The sequence below is a fragment of the Petromyzon marinus genome, chromosome 55 (genome assembly GCF_048934315.1).
Source record: "Petromyzon marinus isolate PM22_M1 ecotype Great Lakes invasive population chromosome 55, UKy_Petmar_22M1.pri1.0, whole genome shotgun sequence".
Taxonomy (NCBI): Eukaryota; Metazoa; Chordata; class Hyperoartia; order Petromyzontiformes; family Petromyzontidae; genus Petromyzon; species Petromyzon marinus.
The window spans coordinates 3,294,327-3,316,874 of NC_133721.1; positions in this window are offsets into that span (position 1 = coordinate 3,294,327).

Here is a 22,548-nt window from a genome sequence, read left to right on the forward strand (position 1 = left end):
TGGTCACGTTGAGATAATGACTGCTATGAATTTTCACATAAGCCACCTCGTTGAGCAATCATATGTGGCCAGGCTGCTTCTGGAAAAGAGCTATATATCTCAGTGGGCCTTACCTGGTCAAATAAAAATAGGTTGCTCACAGGAGTTTAATGGATTGCCACATCACAGGGATGTGAGGAATCGCAGAATGGAGAGGGCTTCATCCAGCAGTGGATTGAGTGTTCTTGTTGAAACGTGTGTATTTAATATTTCTCTGATGTTCTTTTAGTCTCGTGCTGATCATTCGTCCTGTTTGCCCAACATAACATTTGCCACAAGTGCAGTTAATCCTGTACAAACCTTCTGTTGATAGCTTAGGTAATACATATTTTATACCAGAAGTCGAGTTCAAGAAACATAAGTACGTTTTTATTTCAACTGAAATGTATATATACATATATAAATATACATGTCCATACAACCACGTCTCAATGTCTATGTATGGGAGAGCACGCTAGTTTCTCCCTCTGTGGAGTCTCCACCACTTTTCTTTCTTCTTGTTTCCCAGCTCCTCGTCTTGGTGCTCCTTCCCTCTGTCTCCTCCTCGTTCATTCTCCTCTTCATCTTTCTCCAGCTGCCGTGTGCAGCACATGAAGCTCCAAATTGCCCAACGCCAGAAACTGTTCTTTCTCTCTCCCTTAGAAGATGGGATGTGCTTAATCTCTTTCTTCTCTTCCTGAACACTCTCTGCCCTCCAAGGTTGCTCACATCTTCCTTCCTCATTCAACACTTCCTGCTTTGTATCATCTTCAATCGTGTCGACCTCCTTCAGCTCTACCTCATTTGCCTCTAACTCAATAGCTCCTACTTCTTTTGCGTCTACCTCTATTGCCTCTACATCATTCGCCTCTACCAAAATCGCCTCACTCTCCTCCACCTCAATATCCCCCACCTCCACTTCTACCTCAATCACCTCTACGTCATTCGCCTCTAACTCATTCGGCTCTAACTCCATAACCACCTCCTGCTTGGCCTCTCCCTCAATCTCCTCTACCTCTTTTGCCACTTCCTGGATGGCATCTACTTCATATGCCTCAACTTCATTTGCCCCTTCCTGCTTTATCTCCTCCACCACGTTCTCAACTTTTTTGCCATTTCCTGTTTGGCCTTTAGCTCATTCGTGTCTACCTCATTGATCAAGACCTGCATGACCTTTTCTTCGATCATGTCAACCTGAATTGCCTCGACCTGTTTCACCAATTCCTGCTTTGTATCTCTCTCAATCCCTTCTACGACATTGGCCACAACCTCTTTCACCACTTCCTGCTTGGCCACTGCATCTACCTCAATCACCGCTACCTCTACCTCACTCGCCACTTCCTTCTTGGGCTCTACATCATTCCCCTCTCCCTCAATCTCGTTTACCTTCATCTCTTCTACTTCCCGAAATTTCATCTCAGTCCTTCGTAGCTTCCTATTCCTACGTTTCCTCTGAACACCATCCTCTCCTTCTTTCTTTGTCTCCACAACATTATCAACTTTCTTAGCCACTTCCTGTTTGGCTATTCCCTCATTCCCATCTACCTCACTTGCCTCTACCTCTTTCCCTAAGTCCTCCTTGGCATCTCTCTCAATCCCTTCTACGACATTGGCCTCTACCTCTTTCACAAATTCCTGTGTGGCCACTGCATCTACCTCAATCACCGGTACCTCTACCAAATTTGCCTCTACCTCACTCGCCACTTCCTTCTTGGGTTCTCCATCATTCCCCTCTCTCTCAATCTCGTTTTCCTTCATCTCTTCTACTTCCCGAACTTTCATCTCAATCCTTCGTAGCTTCCTATTCCTACGTTTCCTCTGAACACAATCCTCTCCCTCTTTCTTTGTCTCCACAATATTCTCAACTTTCTCCGCCACTTCCTGTTTGGCCATTCCCTCATTCCGATCGACCTCATTTGGCTCTACCTCTTCTGCTAATACCTGTTTTGCATCTCTCTCAATCCCCTCTATGACATTGGCTGCTATATCTTTCACCACTTCCTGCTTGGCCACTGCTTCTACCTCAATCACCGCTACCTCTGCCTCATTCGCTAATTCCCGCTTGTCATCTCCTTCTAATACCTCTACCTTATTCAACTCTACCTCATTCATCACATCCTCCAAAGCCACTGCCTCAATCATCTCTTCCTCAATCGTCCCAACCTCCACCACTTCCTGCATGGGCTCTCCCTCACTCCCCTCTCTCTCAGCCACCTCTTCTTTCACTGTCTCCAGAACTTTCTTCTTGTTCTTGTGTTTCTTCCTATTACTACGTTTCCTCTGAACACCATCCTCTCCCTCTTTCTTTGTCTCCACAACATTATCAACTTTCTTAGCCACTTCCGGTTTGGCTATTCCCTTATTCCCATTTACCTCACTTGCCTCTACCTCTTCACCTAAGTTCTCCTTGGCATCTCTCTCAATCACTTCTACGACATTGGCCACTACCTCTTTCACAAATTCCTGTGTGGCCACTGCATCTACCTCAATCACCGCTACCTCTACCTCACTCGCCACTTCCTTCTTGGGCTCTCCATCATTCCCCTCTCCCTCAATCTCGTTTTCCTTCATCTCTTCTACTTCCCGCACTTTCATCTCAGTCCTTCGTAGCTTCCTATTCCTACGTTTCCTCTGAACACCATCCTCTCCCTCTTTCTTTGTCTCCACAACATTATCAACTTTCTTAGCCACTTCCTGTTTGGCCATTCCCTCATTCCCATCTACCTCACTTGCCTCTACCTCTTTCCCTAAGTCCTCCTTGGCATCTCTCTCAATCCCTTATATGACATTGGCCACTACCTCTTTCACAAATTCCTGTGTGGCTACTGCATCTACCTCAATCACCGCTACCTCTACCTCATTCACCTCTACCTCACTCGCCACTTCCTTCTTGAGCTCTACATCATTCCGCTCTCTCTCAATCTCGTTTACCTTCATCTCTCCTACTTCCCGAACTTTCATCTCAATCCTTCGTAGCTTCCTATTCCTATGTTTCCTCTGAACACAATCCTCTCCCTCTTTCTTTGTCTCCAAAACATTCTCAACTTTCTCCGCCACTTCCTGTTTGGCCATTCCCTCATTCCCATCGACCTCATTTGGCTCTATCTCTTCTGCTAATACCTGTTTTGCATCTCTCTCAATCCCCTCTATGACATTGGCTGCTATATCTTTCACCACTTCCTGCTTGGCCACTGCTTCTACCTCAATCACCGCTACCTCTGCCTCATTCGCTAATTCCCGCTTGTCATCTCCTTCTAATACCTCTACCTTATTCAACTCTACCTCATTCATCACATCCTCCAAAGCCACTGCCTCAATCATCTCTTCCTCAATCGTCCCAACCTCCACCACTTCCTGCATGGGCTCTCCCTCACTCCCCTCTCTCTCAGCCACCTCTTCTTTCACTGTCTCCAGAACTTTCTTCTTGTTCTTGTGTTTCTTCCTATTACTACGTTTCCTCTGAACACCATCCTCTCCCTCTTTCTTTGTCTCCACAACATTATCAACTTTCTTAGCCACTTCCGGTTTGGCTATTCCCTTATTCCCATTTACCTCACTTGCCTCTACCTCTTCACCTAAGTTCTCCTTGGCATCTCTCTCAATCACTTCTACGACATTGGCCACTACCTCTTTCACAAATTCCTGTGTGGCCACTGCATCTACCTCAATCACCGCTACCTCTACCTCACTCGCCACTTCCTTCTTGGGCTCTCCATCATTCCCCTCTCCCTCAATCTCGTTTTCCTTCATCTCTTCTACTTCCCGCACTTTCATCTCAGTCCTTCGTAGCTTCCTATTCCTACGTTTCCTCTGAACACCATCCTCTCCCTCTTTCTTTGTCTCCACAACATTATCAACTTTCTTAGCCACTTCCTGTTTGGCCATTCCCTCATTCCCATCTACCTCACTTGCCTCTACCTCTTTCCCTAAGTCCTCCTTGGCATCTCTCTCAATCCCTTCTATGACATTGGCCACTACCTCTTTCACAAATTCCTGTGTGGCTACTGCATCTACCTCAATCACCGCTACCTCTACCTCATTCACCTCTACCTCACTCGCCACTTCCTTCTTGAGCTCTACATCATTCCGCTCTCTCTCAATCTCGTTTACCTTCATCTCTCCTACTTCCCGAACTTTCATCTCAATCCTTCGTAGCTTCCTATTCCTATGTTTCCTCTGAACACAATCCTCTCCCTCTTTCTTTGTCTCCAAAACATTCTCAACTTTCTCCGCCACTTCCTGTTTGGCCATTCCCTCATTCCCATCGACCTCATTTGGCTCTATCTCTTCTGCTAATACCTGTTTTGCATCTCTCTCAATCCCCTCTATGACATTGGCCGCTATATCTTTCACCACTTCCTGCTTGGCCACTGCTTCTACCTCAATCACCGCTACCTCTGCCTCATTCGCTAATTCCCACTTGCCATCTCCTTCTAACACCTCTACCTTATTCAACTCTACCTCATTCATCACATCCTCCAAAGCCACTGCCTCAATCATCTCTACCTCAATCGTCCCAACCTCCACCACTTCCTGCATGGGCTCTCCCTCACTCCCCTCTCTCTCAGCCACCTCTTCTTTCACTGTCTCCTCCAGAATTTTCTTCTTGTTCTTTTGTTTCTTCCTATTACTACGTTTCCTCTGAACACCATCCTCTCCCTCTTTCTTTGTCTCCACAACATTATCAACTTTCTTAGCCACTTCCTGTTTGGCTATTCCCTCATTCCCATCTATCTCACTTGCCTCTACCTCTTTCCCTAAGTCCTCCTTGGCATCTCTCTCAATCCCTTCTACAACATTGGCCACTATCTCTTTCACATATTCCTGTGTGACTACTGCATCTACCTCAATCACCGCTACCTCTACCTCATTCGCCTCTAGCTCACTCGCCACTCCCTTCTTGGGCTCTCCATCATTCCCCTCTCTCTCAATCTCGTTAACCTTCATCTCTTCTACTTCCCGAACTTTCATCTAAATCCTTCGTAGCTTCCTATTCCTACGTTTCCTCTGAACACAATCCTCTCTCTTTGTTTCCACAATATTCTCAACTTTCTCCGCCACTTCCTGTTTGGCCATTCCCTCATTCCGATCGACCTCATTTGGCTCTACCTCTTCTGCTAATACCTGTTTTGCATCTCTCTCAACCCCCTCTACGACATTGGCTGCTATATCTTTTACCACTTCCTGCTTGGCCACTGCTTCTACCTCAATCCGCGCTACCTCTACCTCATTCGCTAATTCTCGCTTGCCATCTCCTTCTAATACCTCTACCTTATTCAACTCTACCTCATTCATCACATCCTCCAAAGCCACTGCCTCAATCATCTCTACCTCAATCGTCCCAACCTCCACCACTTCCTGCATGGGCTCTCCCTCACTCCCCTCTCTCTCAGCCACCTCTTCTTTCACTGTCTCCAGAACTTTCTTCTTGTTCTTGTGTTTCTTCCTATTCCTATGTTTCCTCTGAACACCATCCTCTCCCTCTTTCTTTGTCTCCACAACATTATCAACTTTCTTAGCCACTTCCTGTTTGGCTATTCCCTCATTCCCATTTACCTCACTTGCCTCTACCTCTTTCCCTAAGTCCTCCTTGGCATCTCTCTCAATCCCTTCTACGACATTGGCCACTATCTCTTTCACATATTCCTGTGTGACTACTGCATCTACCTCAATCACCGCTACCTCTAACTCATTCGCCTCTAGCTCACTCGCCACTCCCTTCTTGGGCTCTCCATCATTCCCCTCTCTCTCAATCTCGTTAACCTTCATCTCTTCTACTTCCCGAACTTTCATCTCAATCCTTCGTAGCTTCCTATTCCTTGGATCAGTTGTCCGTTTTTTTGGAATACTTGATGCGGCTCAGCCTCACCCAGACTCAACCTCCAGCGGCCCCCAGGTAAGTTGAGTTTGAGACCCCTGCTTTAGCACCAACCCTTAAATGCCAACTCTTAAACGCCAACCCTTAAACACCAACCCTTAAACACCAACGTTTAAACGTCAACCCTTAAACGTCAACCCTTAAAACTCAAACCCTGAAACGCCAACCATTAAACGTCAACCCTCATACGGCAAAGCTTAAACGCAAACTCTTAAACACCAACTCTTAAACGCCAACCCTTAAACACCAACTGTTAAACACCAACCCTCAAACCCCAAACATTTTACATCAAGCCTTAAACACCAAGCCTTAAAAGCCAACCCTTAAACACCAACCCGTAAACACCAACCATTGAAAGCCAACCCTTAAACACCAACGCTTAAACACCAACCCTTAAACTCCAACCCTTGAAAGCCAACCCTTACAAACCGACCCTTAAACGCCAACATTTAAACACCAACCCTTTAGCACCAACCCTTAAATGCCAACTCTTAATCGCCAAACCTTAAACACCAACCCTTAAACGCCAACCCATGAACGCCAACCCTTAAACGCCAACCCTTAAACGCCAACCCATTAACGCCAACCCTTAAACGCCAACCCTTAAACACCAACCCTTAAACGCCAACCCATAAACGCCAACCCTTAAAGGCCAACCATTAAACACAAACGCATAAACGCCAACCCTTAAATGCCAACTCTTAAACGCCTACCCTTAAACACCAAACTTTAAACGCCAACCTTTCAACGCCAACCCTTAAAACTCAAACCCTTAAACGCCAACCATTAAACGTTAATCCTCATACGGCAAAGCTTAAACGGAAAGTCTTAAACACCAACTCTTAAACCCAACCCTAAAACATCAACCGTTAAACACCAACCCTCAAACCCCAAACATTTAACACCAAGCCTTAAACAACAACCCTTGAACACCAACCCTTAAACGCCATCCCTTAAACACCAACCCTTTAGCACCAACCCTTAAATGCCAACTCTTAAACGCCAACCCTTAAACACCAACGCATAAACGCCAACCCTTAAATGCCAATTCTTAAATGCCAACCCTTAAACGCCATCCCTTAAACAGCAACCCTTTAGCACCAACCCTTAAATGCCAACACTTAAACATCAACCGTTAAACACCAACCCTCAAACCCCAAACATTTAACACCAAGCCTTAAACACCAACCCTTGAACACCAACCCTTAAACGCGAACCCTTAAACACCAACCCTTAAACACCAACCATTGAAAGCGAACCCTTAAACACCAACGCTTAAACACCAACCCTTTAAACACCAACCCTTAAATGCCAACCCTTAAACACCAACGCTTAAACACAAACCCTTGAAAGCCAACCCTTACAAACCGACCCTTAAACGCCAACATTTAAACACCAACCCTTAAACACCAACCCTTAAACGCCAACCCTTAAACGCCAACCCTTAAACACCAACCCTTAAACACCAACGCATAAACGGCAACCCTTAAATGCCAAGCCTTAAACGCCATCCCTTAAACACCAACCCTTTAGCACCAACCCTTAAATGCCAACTCTTAATCGCCAACCCTTAAACGCCAACCCTTAAACGCCAACCCTTAAAACTCAAACCCTTAAACGCCAACCATTAAACGTCAACCCTCATACGACAAAGCTTAAATGGAAACTCTTAAACACCAACTCTTAAACGCCGACCCTTAAACATCAACCGTTAAACACCAACCCTCAAACCCCAAACATTTAACACCAAGCCTTAAACACCAACCCTTGAACACCAACCCTTAAACGCCAACCCTTAAACGCCAACCCTTAAACACCAACCCTTAAACACCAACCATTGAAAGCCAACCCTTAAACACCAACGCTTAAACACCAATCCTTAAACACCAACCCTTGAAAGCCAACCCTTACAAACCGACCCTTAAACACCAACACTTAAACGCCAACTTTTAAACACCAACCCTTAAACACCAACCCTTAAACGACAACTTTTAAACACCAACCCTTAAACGCCAACCCTTAAACGCCAACCCTTAAACACCAACGCATAAACGCCAACCCTTAAATGCCAACCCTTAAACGCCATCCCTTAAACACCATCCCTTAAACAGAAACCCTTTAGCACCAACCCTTAAATGCCAACACTTAAACGCCAACCCTTAAACACCAACCTTTAAACGCCAACCCTTAAACGCCAACCCTTAAACGCCAATCATTAAACGTCAACCCTTAAACGCCAACCCTTAAACGCCAACCATTAAACGTCCACCCTCATACGGCAAAGCTTAAACGCAAACTCTTAAACACCAACTCTTAAACGCCAACCCTTAAACACCAACTGTTAAACACCAACCCTCAAACCCCAAACATTTTACATCAAGCCTTAAACACCAAGCCTTAAAAGCCAACCCTTAAACACCAACCCGTAAACACCAACCATTGAAAGCCAACCCTTAAACACCAACGCTTAAACACCAACCCTTAAACTCCAACCCTTGAAAGCCAACCCTTACAAACCGACCCTTAAACGCCAACATTTAAACACCAACCCTTTAGCACCAACCCTTAAATGCCAACTCTTAATCGCCAAACCTTAAACACCAACCCTTAAACGCCAACCCATGAACGCCAACCCTTAAACGCCAACCCTTAAACGCCAACCCATTAACGCCAACCCTTAAACGCCAACCCTTAAACACCAACCCTTAAACGCCAACCCATAAACGCCAACCCTTAAAGGCCAACCATTAAACACAAACGCATAAACGCCAACCCTTAAATGCCAACTCTTAAACGCCTACCCTTAAACACCAAACTTTAAACGCCAACCCTTCAACGCCAACCCTTAAAACTCAAACCCTTAAACGCCAACCATTAAACGTTAATCCTCATACGGCAAAGCTTAAACGGAAACTCTTAAACACCAACTCTTAAACCCAACCCTTAAACATCAACCGTTAAACACCAACCCTCAAACCCCAAACATTTAACACCAAGCCTTAAACAACAACCCTTGAACACCAACCCTTAAACGCCATCCCTTAAACACCAACCCTTTAGCACCAACCCTTAAATGCCAACTCTTAAACGCCAACCCTTAAACACCAACGCATAAACGCCAACCCTTAAATGCCAATTCTTAAATGCCAACCCTTAAACGCCATCCCTTAAACAGCAACCCTTTAGCACCAACCCTTAAATGCCAACACTTAAACATCAACCGTTAAACACCAACCCTCAAACCCCAAACATTTAACACCAAGCCTTAAACACCAACCCTTGAACACCAACCCTTAAACGCGAACCCTTAAACACCAACCCTTAAACACCAACCATTGAAAGCGAACCCTTAAACACCAACGCTTAAACACCAACCCTTTAAACACCAACCCTTAAATGCCAACCCTTAAACACCAACGCTTAAACACAAACCCTTGAAAGCCAACCCTTACAAACCGACCCTTAAACGCCAACATTTAAACACCAACCCTTAAACACCAACCCTTAACCGCCAACCCTTAAACGCCAACCCTTAAACACCAACCCTTAAACACCAACGCATAAACGGCAATCCTTAAATGCCAAGCCTTAAACGCCATCCCTTAAACACCAACCCTTTAGCACCAACCCTTAAATGCCAACTCTTAATCGCCAACCCTTAAACGCCAACCCTTAAACGCCAACCCTTAAAACTCAAACCCTTAAACGCCAACCATTAAACGTCAACCCTCATACGACAAAGCTTAAATGGAAACTCTTAAACACCAACTCTTAAACGCCGACCCTTAAACATCAACCGTTAAACACCAACCCTCAAACCCCAAACATTTAACACCAAGCCTTAAACACCAACCCTTGAACACCAACCCTTAAACGCCAACCCTTAAACGCCAACCCTTAAACACCAACCCTTAAACACCAACCATTGAAAGCCAACCCTTAAACACCAACGCTTAAACACCAATCCTTAAACACCAACCCTTGAAAGCCAACCCTTACAAACCGACCCTTAAACACCAACACTTAAACGCCAACTTTTAAACACCAACCCTTAAACACCAACCCTTAAACGACAACTTTTAAACACCAACCCTTAAACGCCAACCCTTAAACGCCAACCCTTAAACACCAACGCATAAACGCCAACCCTTAAATGCCAACCCTTAAACGCCATCCCTTAAACACCATCCCTTAAACAGAAACCCTTTAGCACCAACCCTTAAATGCCAACACTTAAACGCCAACCCTTAAACACCAACCTTTAAACGCCAACCCTTAAACGCCAACCCTTAAACGCCAATCATTAAACGTCAACCCTTAAACGCCAACCCTTAAACGCCAACCATTAAACGTCCACCCTCATACGGCAAAGCTTAAACGCAAACTCTTAAACACCAACTCTTAAACGCCAACCCTTAAACACCAACCGTTAAACACCAACCCTCAAACCCCAAACATTTAACATCAAGCCTTAAACACCAACCCTTAAATGCCAACCCTTAAACACCAACCCGTAAACACCAACCATTGAAAGCCAACCCTTAAACACCAACGCTTAAACACCAACCCTTAAACTCCAACCCTTGAAAGCCAACCCTTACAAACCGACCCTTAAACACCAACATTTAAACACCAACCCTTAAACACCAACCCTTAAACGCCAACCCTTAAACGCCAACCCTTAAACACCAACCCTTAAACACCAACGCATAAACGGCAACCCTTAAATGCCAACCCTTAAACGCCATCCCTTAAACACCAACCCTTTAGCACCAACCCTTAAACACCAACCCTTGAACACCAACCCTTAAACGCCAACCCTTAAACGCCAACCCTTAAACACCAACCCTTAAACACCAACCATTGAAAGCCAACCCTTAAACACCATCGCTTAAACACCAATCCTTAAACACCAACCCTTGAAAGCCAACCCTTACAAACCGACCCTTAAACACCAACACTTAAACGCCAACTTTTAAACACCAACCCTTAAACGCCAACTTTTAAACACCAACCCTTAAACACCAACCCTTAAACGCTAACCCTTAAACGCCAACCCTTAAACACCAACGCATAAACGCCAACCCTTAAATGCCAACCCTTAAACGCCATCCCTTACACACCAACCCTTTAGCACCAATCCTTAAATGCCAACTCTTAAACGCCAACCCTTAAACGCCAACCTTTAAACGCCAACCCTTAAACATCAACCCTCATAGGGCAAAGCTTAAAACTCAAACCCTTAAACGCCAATCACTAAACGTCAACTCTTAAACGCCAACCATTAAACATCAACCCTCATACGGCAAAGCTTAAACGGAAACTCTTAAACACTAACTCTTAAACGCCAACCCTTAAACACCAACCCTTAAACACCAACCCTTAAACACCAACCCTTAAACGCCAAACCTTAAACACCAACCCATAAACACCAACCATTGAAAGCCAACCCTTAAACACCAACGCTTAACCACCAATCCTTAAACAACAACCCTTGAAAGCCAACCCTTACAAATCGACCCTTAAACACCAACACTTAAACGCCAATTTTTAAACACCAACCCTTAAACACGAACCCATAAACGCCAACCCTTAAACGCCAACCCTTAAACGCCAACCCTTAAACGCCAACCCTTAAACACCAACCTTTAAACGCCAACCCTTAAAACTCAAACCCTTAAACGCCAACCATTAAACATCAACCCTTAAACGTCAACCCTTAAACGCCAACCCTGAAACGCCAACCCTTAAAAGCCAAACATGAAACACCAAAAATTTTACGCCAACCCATAAAACAAACCCTTAAACACAACCCTTAAACACCAATTAATCGCCAAACCTTACACAGCAACCGTTACACGCCATCCCTTAAACGCATATTTCTTATGTTAAGGGCTTGTGTTTAAAGGATGGCCCTTAAACGCAAACCTTTAACCACAACCCTTAAACGCCAACCATTGTGTTTAAGCATTTACGTTTCAGGGTTGGTCCTTAAATCAAAACCCTAAAATGCATATACTTGAGTTTAAGGTTTGCGTTAAAGACGCAAAACTTTAAACATAACCCTTGAACGCCATTCCTTAAATGGCAACCCTAAAACGCATTTGCTTGTGTTAAGGATTTGCGTTGAAGGGAAGGCCCTAAAACGCAAACCTTAAAACATAACCCTTACACACCAAACCTTTATTAACGCCAACCCTTACATAGCAACATGCAAACCCTAAAACGCATATACTTGAGTTTAAGGGCTTGCATTTAAAGGTTGGCCCTTAAATGCAAACCTTTAAACACAACCCTTAAACATCAACTCTTAAACGCCAACCCTTAAAAGCCAACCATCAAGCACCATCAATTTAACGCCAACCCATAAAACCATCCCTTTCACACATGGAACACCAACAATTTAACGCCAACCCATAAAACCATCCCTTTCACACATGGAACACCAACAATTTAACGCCAACCCATAAAACAAACCCTTAAACACAATCCTTAAACACCAATTAATCGCCAAACCGTACACAGCAACTGTTACACGCCAACCCTTAAACGCATATTTCTTGTGTTAAGGGTTTGCGTTTAAAGGTTGGCCCTTAAACGCAAACCTTTAACCATAACCCTTAAACGCCAACTCTTAAACACAAACCCTCAAACTTTCAACCCTTAAACGCATACCATTGTGTTTCAGCATTTACGTTTCAGGGTTGGCCCTTAAATGCAAACCCTAAAACGCATATACTTGAGATTAAGGGTTTGCGTTAAAGGATGGCCCTTAAACGCAAACCTTTAAACACAACCCTTAAACATCAACTCTTAATACGCCAACCTTTTAACGCCAACCCTTAAAAGCCAAACATGAAACACCAAAAATGTAATGCCAACCCATAAAACAAACCTTTAAACACAACCCTTAAACGCCAACCATTGTGTTTCAGGATTTACGTTTCAGGGTTGGCCCTTAAATCCAAACCCTAAAACGCATATACTTGAGTTTAAGGTTTGCGTTAAAGACGCAAAACTTTAAACATAAACTTTGAACGCCATTCCTTAAACGCCAACGCTTAAATGCATTTCCTTGAGTTAAAGAGTTTTTTCACTTTAGTTTAAAGATAACCCTTAAACGCCAACTCTTAAACACCAACCATTAAAGGCAACCCTTAAACGCAAACCATTGTGTTTCAGCATTTACGTTTAAGGATTGGCCCTTAGACGCAATCCTTAAGACATAACCCTTACACACCAAACCTTTATTAACGCCAACCCTTACACAGCAACATGCAAATCCTAAAACGCATATACTTGAGTTTAAGGGTTTGCGTTAAAGAGTCGGCCCTTAAACGCAAATCTTAAACATCAACTCTTAAACGCCAACCCTTAAAAAAGAAGCCAACCATCAAGCACCATTAATTTGACGCCAACCAATAAAACCAACCCTAAAACACAACCCTTAAACACCAACCCTTAAACACCAACCCTTAATCGCCAAACCGTACACAGCAACCGTTACACGCCATCCCTTAAACGCATATTTCTTCTGTTATAAGGGTTTGCGTTTAAAGGTTGGCCCTTAAACGCAAACCCTTAACGAAAGCTCTTAAACGCCAACTCTTAAACGCCAACCCTTAAACGCCAACCCTTAAAAGCCAAACATGAAACACCAAAAATGTAATGCCAACCCATAAAACAAACCTTTAAACACAACCCTTAAACGCCAACCATTGTGTTTCAGCATTTACGTTTCAGGGTTGGCCCTTAAATCCAAACCCTAAAACGCATATACTTGAGTTTAAGGTTTGCGTTAAAGACGCAAAACTTTAAACATAAACCTTGAACGCCATTCCTTAAACGCCAACCCTTAAATGCATTTCCTTGAGTTAAAGAGTTTTTTTTACTTGAGTTTAAAGAGAACCCTTAAACGCCAACTCTTAAACACCAACCCTTAAAGGCAACCCTTAAACGCAAACCATTGTGTATCTGCATTTACGTTTAAGGATTGGCCCTTAGACGCAAACCTTAAAACATAACCGTTACACACCAAACCTTTATTAACGCCAACCCTTACATAGGAACATGCAAACCCTAAAACGCATACACTTGAGTTTAAGGGTTTGCGTTAAAGAGTCGGCCCTTAAACGCAAATCTTAAACATCAACTCTTAAACGCCAACCCTTAAAAAAGAAGCCAACCATCAAGCACCATCAATTTGACGCCAACCCATAAAACCAACCCGTAAACACAACCCTTAAACACCAACCCTTAATCGCCAAACCGTACACAGCAACCGTTACATGCCATCCCTTAAACACATATTTCTTGTGTTATAAGGGTTTGCGTTTAAAGGTTGGCCCTTAAACGCAAACCTTTAACGAACGCCAACACTTAAATGCCAACCCTTAAAAGCCAAACATGAAACACCAAAAATGTAATGCAAACCCATAAAACAAACCATTAAACATAACCCTTAAACACCAATTAATCGCCAAACCTTACACAGCAACCGTTACACGCCAACAAACGAATATTTCTTGTGTTAAGGGCTTGCGTTTAAAGGTTGGCCCTTAAACGCAAAACTTCGACCACAACCCTTTAACGCCAACAATTTACCGCCAACCTATAAAACCAACCCTTAAACACAACCCTTTTAAACACCAACCCTTAATCGCCAAACCATACACAGCAACTGTAACACGCCAACAAACGCATATTTCTTGTGTTATAAGGGTTTACGTTTAAAGGTTGACCGTTAAACGCAAACCTTTAACCAAAACCCTTAAACGCCAACTCTTAAACGCCAACCCTTAAAAGCCAACCGTTAAAAGACAAACATGAAACGCAAAAAAATTTACGCAAACCCATAAAACAAACCCTTATACACAACCCTTAAACACCATTTAAATCGCCAAAGGATTTGCGTTGAATGGATGGACCTTAAACGCAAACCTTTAAAAACAACTCTTAAATGCCAACTCTTAAACGCCAACCCTTAAACGCATTTCCTTGAGTTAAAGAGTTGTTTGTTTTACTTGAGTTTAAAGATAACCCTTAAACGCCAACTCTTGAACACCAACCCTTAAAGGCAACCCTTTAACGCAAACCATTGTGTTTCAGCATTTACGTTTAAGGTATGGCCCTTAAATGGTAACCCTTAAACGCATATTTCTTGTGTTAAGGATATTCGTTGAAGGGATGGCCCTTAAACGCAAACCTTAAAACATAACCCTTACACACCAAACCTTTATTAACGCCAACCCTTACATAGCAACATGCAAACCCTAAAACGCAAATACTTGAGTTTAAGGGTTTGCATTTAAAGGTTGGCCCTTAAACGCAAACCTTTAAACAAAAACCCTTAGACACCAACTCTTAAAACGCCAACTCTTAAAAGCCAACCCTTAAACGCAAACCATTGTGTTTCAGCATTTATGTTTAAGGGTTGGCCCTTAAATGCAAACCCTAAAACGGGGTTTGAGTTAAAGAGTTGGCCCTTAAACGCAAACCATTAACGCCAACCCTTAAATAGCAACCCTCACACGCCAACCCTTAAACGCTTATGTCTTGTGTTAAGGATTTGCGTTGAAGGGATAGCCCTTAAACGCAAACCTTTAACAACAACTCTTAAAAGCCAACTCTTAAACGCCAACCCTTAAAAGCCAAACATGAAACACCAAAAATGTAATGCCAACCCATAAAACAAGCCCTTAAATATAACCCTTTTAAACACCAACCCTTAGTCGCCAAACCTTAAACAGCAAGTCTAGATTTAAAGCTTTCGTGACTGCTAGGATCCATACTCTTTGGTTCTATTGGGTAAAGTCACGTAGGTGAAAATAAAATAACAAAAAATCACGACGTTTCGGCCACAACACAAGCGGCCTTCATCAGGTGAAGGGACGAGACTGTCTGGAGGACAGCGCTGGAGTGAGAAAAGCCACGCTTAGATCACGACCTTTAAGCTTTTTGAGGAAGGTCAGCGTCTCGATGAGCTGTGACTTCTTGTCCCGTTGTCTGTTAAAAGCTCTAACAGATAGGTGAAAGTCCTCCCCATAGAGGTTATCAATTCTAGATTTAAAGCTTTCGTGACTGCTAGGATCCATACTCTTTGGTTTTATTGGGTAAGGCCGCTTGTGTTGTGGCCGAAACGTCGTGATTTTTTGTTATTTTATTTTCACCTACGTGACTTTACCCAATAGAACCAAAGAGTATGGATCCTAAATTTCGATTTAAAGCTTTCGTGACTGCAATGATTCATCTTCTTTGGTTCTTTCGGTAAAGTCACGTAGCATGAGAATAAAATAATAAATTGATAAAATAAAATAACACAATAATATTCTCACGACGTTTCGGCCACAACACAAGCGGCCTTCATCAGGTGAAGGGGCGAGACTGTCTGGTAGGACAGCGCTGGAGTGAAAGAGTCACGTTCAGATCACGGCCTTTAAGCTGTGTGAGAGGAACAAAGCGCCTTGACAAAGGAATTAGCATATAATTTAGCATTGAAATGGCTGAATGATTAGCTTGTGACTGGTAACAGAAATAGGTATGTTAAAAGTTAAAGCATACACATCCGCAGAGGCACCCATTGCTATTTTCAATGCTAAATTCTATGCTAATTCCTTTAACAATGGGTGCCTCTGCGGATGTGTATGCTTTAACTTTTAACATAGCTATTTCTGTGACCAGTCACAAGCTAATCATTCAGCCATTTCAATGCTAAATTATATGCTAATTCCTTTGTCAAGGCGCTTTGTTCCTCTCACACAGCTTAAAGGCCGTGATCTGAACGTGACTCTCGCTGTCCTACCAGACAGTCTCGCCCCTTGACCTGATGAAGGCCGCTTGTGTTGTGGCCGAAACGTCGTGAGAATATTATTGTTATTTTATTTTATCAATTTATTATTTTATTCTCATTCTACGTGACTTTACCGAAAGAACCAAAGAAGATGAATCATTGCAGTCACGAAAGCTTTAAATCGAAATTTAACCGCCTCTACGGGGAGGGATTCCACACATCCTTAAGATCATTCAACAGACTTCGGGATAAGAAGGCTCAACTAATCGAGTCTCTCACCTTTCTGAAGAGATGCCGCGACCCTAAGGTAAAACCAACCGCATTTACACTGACCTCTGCTGTTGCAACTTCTCTCAATGCAAAACGAATTCTAGCTAGAACTAGCTTCGCTCTTATCTCGGAAAAAATCAGACTTACACGCACCGAACTCGATCAGTTAGACAAGACACTCTACAAATCACACTTAAAATTGACAGCAACAATGTCTACATCGGATTGGGAACATGTAGACAATATGACTACCTCTTCGGCTGCCACTATGTCGAACAAATGTAGGGACAATTTGATTTCCAAATTCAATCACCTCTCCAGCAAAAAATCGGATCCACACACCGAAAAGATAGACGTCAACAAAGTCGTAATTAATCGCAGTAACAGTTCCATTTCTGATGGTCTGAAATCCGTTTTAGCTAAAGGTCTAAACTTTGCTGTCACACCGAGACACTTACCGGTTAATGATATCATTGCCCATGTCGACGTTGCACTCAAGGGCTTGAGTCACATCTCTGCAGACGTAGCAAGATCTGAAATCGCTGCAACCCTCAAAAACGCTAAGTTGCCACCCAGCAACATCAACAAAGACGAACGTTTTGAATTATCTCAATTAAAAAAGAGGGATGATATTGTCGTCCTCTCAGCCGACAAAGGCAATGCCACTGTCATCAAGGACAAAACAGAATATAACAACAAAATTCAAGAACTACTCAACGATGGCAGCTATACAAAAATAAAAAGAGATCCCACCAACAGCCTGGTCACCAAAACGAACAAAATCATCTCTGATTCAACAGCATTAATTGATGAGATCAAACAGTTCTCGTTGAAACCCTCTGCTGCCAGACCACCCAGATTATATGGCCTTCCAAAGATACACAAAGTAGATACACCCCTTCGTCCCATCGTCTCTACTATCAGCTCCCCCACCTACAAACTGGCACGTTTTCTTGCTGATATACTGCGACCTTTCACTAGAAAAACCACCTCTGCGGTACTAAATTCTACTCACCTGGTATCGACAATCAAAGGCATTTCCCTGTCCCCAAACGACCTGCTTGTCAGTTTTGATGTGGTGTCCTTGTTCACCAAAGTCCCGGTACCTGACACCATCGCTATCATTGAAGACCTGGTTCATCAAGGACTGCATACTGATGTACCCCCCCTGGTGAGACATTGCTTAACCAACACATACTTCACCTGGAATGGAACTTTCTACAAACAAACTGAGGGCACCCCAATGGGCTCCCCCCTATCTCCGGTTGTAGCCAACGTATTCATGGAAAAATTTGAAACTGACGCCATCCAGACTGCCACTCTACGCCCGACCTTATGGAAGTGGTACGTTGATGACACCTTTGTCATCTGGCCACATGGCCAGCCTGCTCTAGACCAATTCCGTGACCACATCAATTCCATACACCCAGCCATCAGATTTACCATGGAGGTCGAAAAAGATGGCAAACTACCCTTTTTGGATGTCTTAATTAAAAAGAGACATGATGGTTCAATGAGCCACTCTGTCTACAGGAAAGCTACCCATACAGATGCTTACTTGAAACCGGATTCCCACCACCATCCATCCCAGAAGAACTCCCTCATCAAGACTCTATACCATAGAGCCCAATGCATTTCCGACCAGGAACACATTACCAGTGAACTCAAGCACGTACACCAGGCTCTCAGGGCTAATGGCTACTCCGACTACACAATCCGCAAAGCCATCACTCCAGTCATGAAGAAAGATCCTCTTGTGGAGCAACTCAAAACCATCACCTTACCCTACATTGCAGGGGTCACTAAAAAGATCTCCAAAATCCTGAATAAACACAAGATCCAGGTCCGATTCAACACAGTACATAAAATCCGTGATTTAGTTCCATCTGTAAAAGATGCTGTTCCAGACATACAGTACCCGGGCGTTTACAAACTAAAGTGCCTCTGTGGTAGTAGCTACATTGGAGAAACCAAAAGACATATCTCGGACCGCATCCGCGAACATAAAGCAGACTTGAAACACGGTAGGACGAACTCCTCTGCCGTGGCAGATCACTGTTATAATTCAGTGGGCTCACATGACATTGACTTCTCCAAGACGGAGGTTCTTTGCAAACCAACTGGCTACCATGAGAGATTCGTTCATGAGGCCATTCACATATACAAGCACAGAGACAATTTCAACCGAGAAGATGGATTCAGGCTTAGTAACCACTGGAAAGATGTTTTAAATCATTTCTGTTCTTAATTAATTGTATTTTTACGATGACCTTCAGACCGCAGCTCTTTCGCCAGCATTGCCTCTTAATACCTCTCACACCACGGTTAATGGTATAGTTTTACAACATGGAGTATACTAGGGCCTCGCAGCTGTCTCTCTCCCCCTCCTCTGTTCCGACCATGGACGAACTCGTCCGTCTGAACGGGGCCCGTAGCTATCCGTGGTGCTGAAATTTGAGGGTAAGAATCCACCCATTTTTTCGCCATATAGCATTGTGATATATAACGACTTATTGTTGGTAGCTTAGCTGATTGGAGAATATAGAGTTTATTGATAACATGAAGGTAATTTATATTTTAGTTTTTATTGGTTCACTATATAGTACTGTGAATAGCTCAGATGTGTAGTCATTTCTGTGACCAGTCACTAGCTAATCACTCAGTTATTTCAATGCTAAATTCGCCTAGTTATTTCAATGCTAAATTCTCCTGTTTGATTTGTACTAAGTGCCTCGGTGAATGTGTATGCTCTGACTTTAACGTAGCTATTTCTGTGAGCAGTTACAAGCTAATCACTCAACTATTTCAATGCTAAATTCTATGCTAATTCCATTGTCAAGGGGTACCTCTGCGGATGTGTATGCCTTAACTTAGCTATTTCAATGCTAAATTCTATGCTAATTCCTTTAACAATGGGTGCCTCTGCGGATGTGTATGCTTTAACTTTTAACATAGCTATTTCTGTGACCAGTCACAAGCTAATCATTCAGCCATTTCAATGCTAAATTATATGCTAATTCCTTTGTCAAGGCGCTTTGTTCCTCTCACACAGCTTAAAGGCCGTGATCTGAACGTGACTCTTTCACTCCAGCGCTGTTCTACCAGACAGTCTCGCCCCTTCACCTGATGAAGGCCGCTTGTGTTGTGGCCGAAACGTTGTGAGAATATTATTGTGTTATTTTATTTTATCAATTTATTATTTTATTCTCATTCTACGTGACTTTACCGAAAGAACCAAAGAAGTATGGATCCTAGCAGTCACGAAAGCTTTAAATCTAGAATTGATAACCTCTATGGGGAGGGCTTTCACCTATCTGTTAGAGCTTTTAACAGACAACGGGACAAGAAGTCACAGCTCATCGAGACGCTGACCTTCCTGAAAAAGCTTAAAGGTCGTGATCTAAGCGTGGCTTTTCTCACTCCAGTGCTGTCCTCCAGACAGTCTCGTCCCTTCACCTGATGAAGGCCGCTTGTGTTGTGGCCGAAACGTCGTGATTTTTTGTTATTTTATTTTCACCTACGTGACTTTACCCAATAGAACCAAAGAGTACTTAAACAGCAAGCGTTACACGCCAACCCTTAAACGCATATTTCTAACCTTTAAACGCAAACCTTTAACCAAACAACCCTTAAACGCCAACTCTTAAAACACCAACCCTTAAACTCCAACCCTTAAACGCAAACCATTGTGTTTCAGCATTTACATTTAAGGGTTGGCCCTTCAATGTAAAACCCAAAACGCATAAACTTGAATTTAAGGGTTTGCGTTAAAGAGTTGGCCCTTAAACGCAAACCTTTAAACATAACCCTTAAACACCAAACCTTTAACTCCAACCTTTACACGCCAACCCTTAAATGCTATTTCTTGTGTTAAGGATTTGCATTGAAGGGTTGGCCCTTAAACACAAAGCTTTAAACACAACCCTTAAACGCCAACCTTTAAAGGCCAACTCCTTAATGCCAACCCTTAAACGCCAACCCTTAAAAGCCAACCATCAAACACCAACAATTTAATGACAACCCATAAACTCAACACTTAAACACCAACCCTTAATCGCCAAACCTTAAACAGTAACTGTTACACGCCAACCCTTAAGCGCATATTTCTTGTGTTCAGGGTTTGCGTTTTATGGTTGGCCCTTAAACACAAACCTTTAAAAAAAATCTTAAACGCCAACCCTTAAACACCAACCCATAAACTATAACCCTTAAAAGTAAACCATTGTGTTTTGGCATTTACGTTGAAAGGTTGGCCCTTAAATGCAAACCCTAAAACGCATACTTGAGTTTAAGGATTTGCGTTGAAGGGATGGCCCTTAAACGCAAACCTTTAAATACAACCCTTAAACGCCAACTCTTAAACGCCAAACCATAAAACCAACCCTGAAACACAACCCTTAAACACCAACCCTTAATTGCCAAACCTTACGCAGCAATTGTTACACGCCAACCCTTAAATGCATATTTCTTGTGTTAAGGGTTTGCGTTTAAAGGTTGGCCCTTAAACGCAAACCTTTAAGCACAACCCTTAAACGCCAACTCGTAAACTTCAACCATTAAATGCAACCCATTGTTTCAGCATATACGTTTAAGGGTTGGCCCTTAAATGCAAACCGTAAAACGCATTTTCATGAGTTTAAGGGTTTTGCGTTAAAGAGTCGGCCCTTAAACGCAAACTTTAAACATAACCCTTAAACACCAAACCTTTAACGCCAAGGCTGACATAGCAACCCTTACACGCCAACCCTTAAACGGATATTTCTTATGTTACGGATTTGCGTTGAAGGGATGGCCCTTAAACGCAAACCTTTAAACACAACCGTTAAACGCCAACTCTTAAACGCCAACCGTGAAACGCCAACCCTTAAAAGCCAACCATGAAACACCAACACTTTAACGCCAACCCATAAAACCAACCCTTTAACACAACTCTTAAACACCATCCCTTAATCGCCAAACCTTACACAGTAACCGTTACACGCCAACCCTTCAATGCATATTTCTTGTGTTAAGGGTTTGTGTTTTATGGTTGGCCCTTAAACGCAAATTTTTAAACACAACCTTTACACGCCAACCCTTAAACGCATATTTCTTGTGTTAAGAATTTGTGTTGAAGGGATGGCCCTTAAAGGGAAACCTTTAAACACAACCCTTAAACGCATATACTTGAGTTTAAGGGTTTACGTTAAAGAGTTGGCCCTTAAACACAAACCTTTAAACATAACCCTTAAACACCGAACATTTAACGCCAACGCTTAAACACCAACCCTTAAACGCCAAACCTGAAACACCAACCCCTTAAACACCAACCATTCAACTTCAAACCTTTAACGCCCACCCTTTTAACGCAAATCCTTAAACACAACCCTTAAACTCCAACTCTTAAACGCCAACCCCTAAAAGCCTACCCTTAAACACAAACCCTTAAACGCCAACCCTAAAACGCCAACCCTTAAACACCAACCCTTAAACACCAACCCATGAACACCAATACTTGAACACCAATCCTTGAACACCAATCCTTAAACGCCAACCCTTATAAACACCAACCCCTTTTCGCCAACCCTTAAACGCAATATTGTGTTTAAGGGTT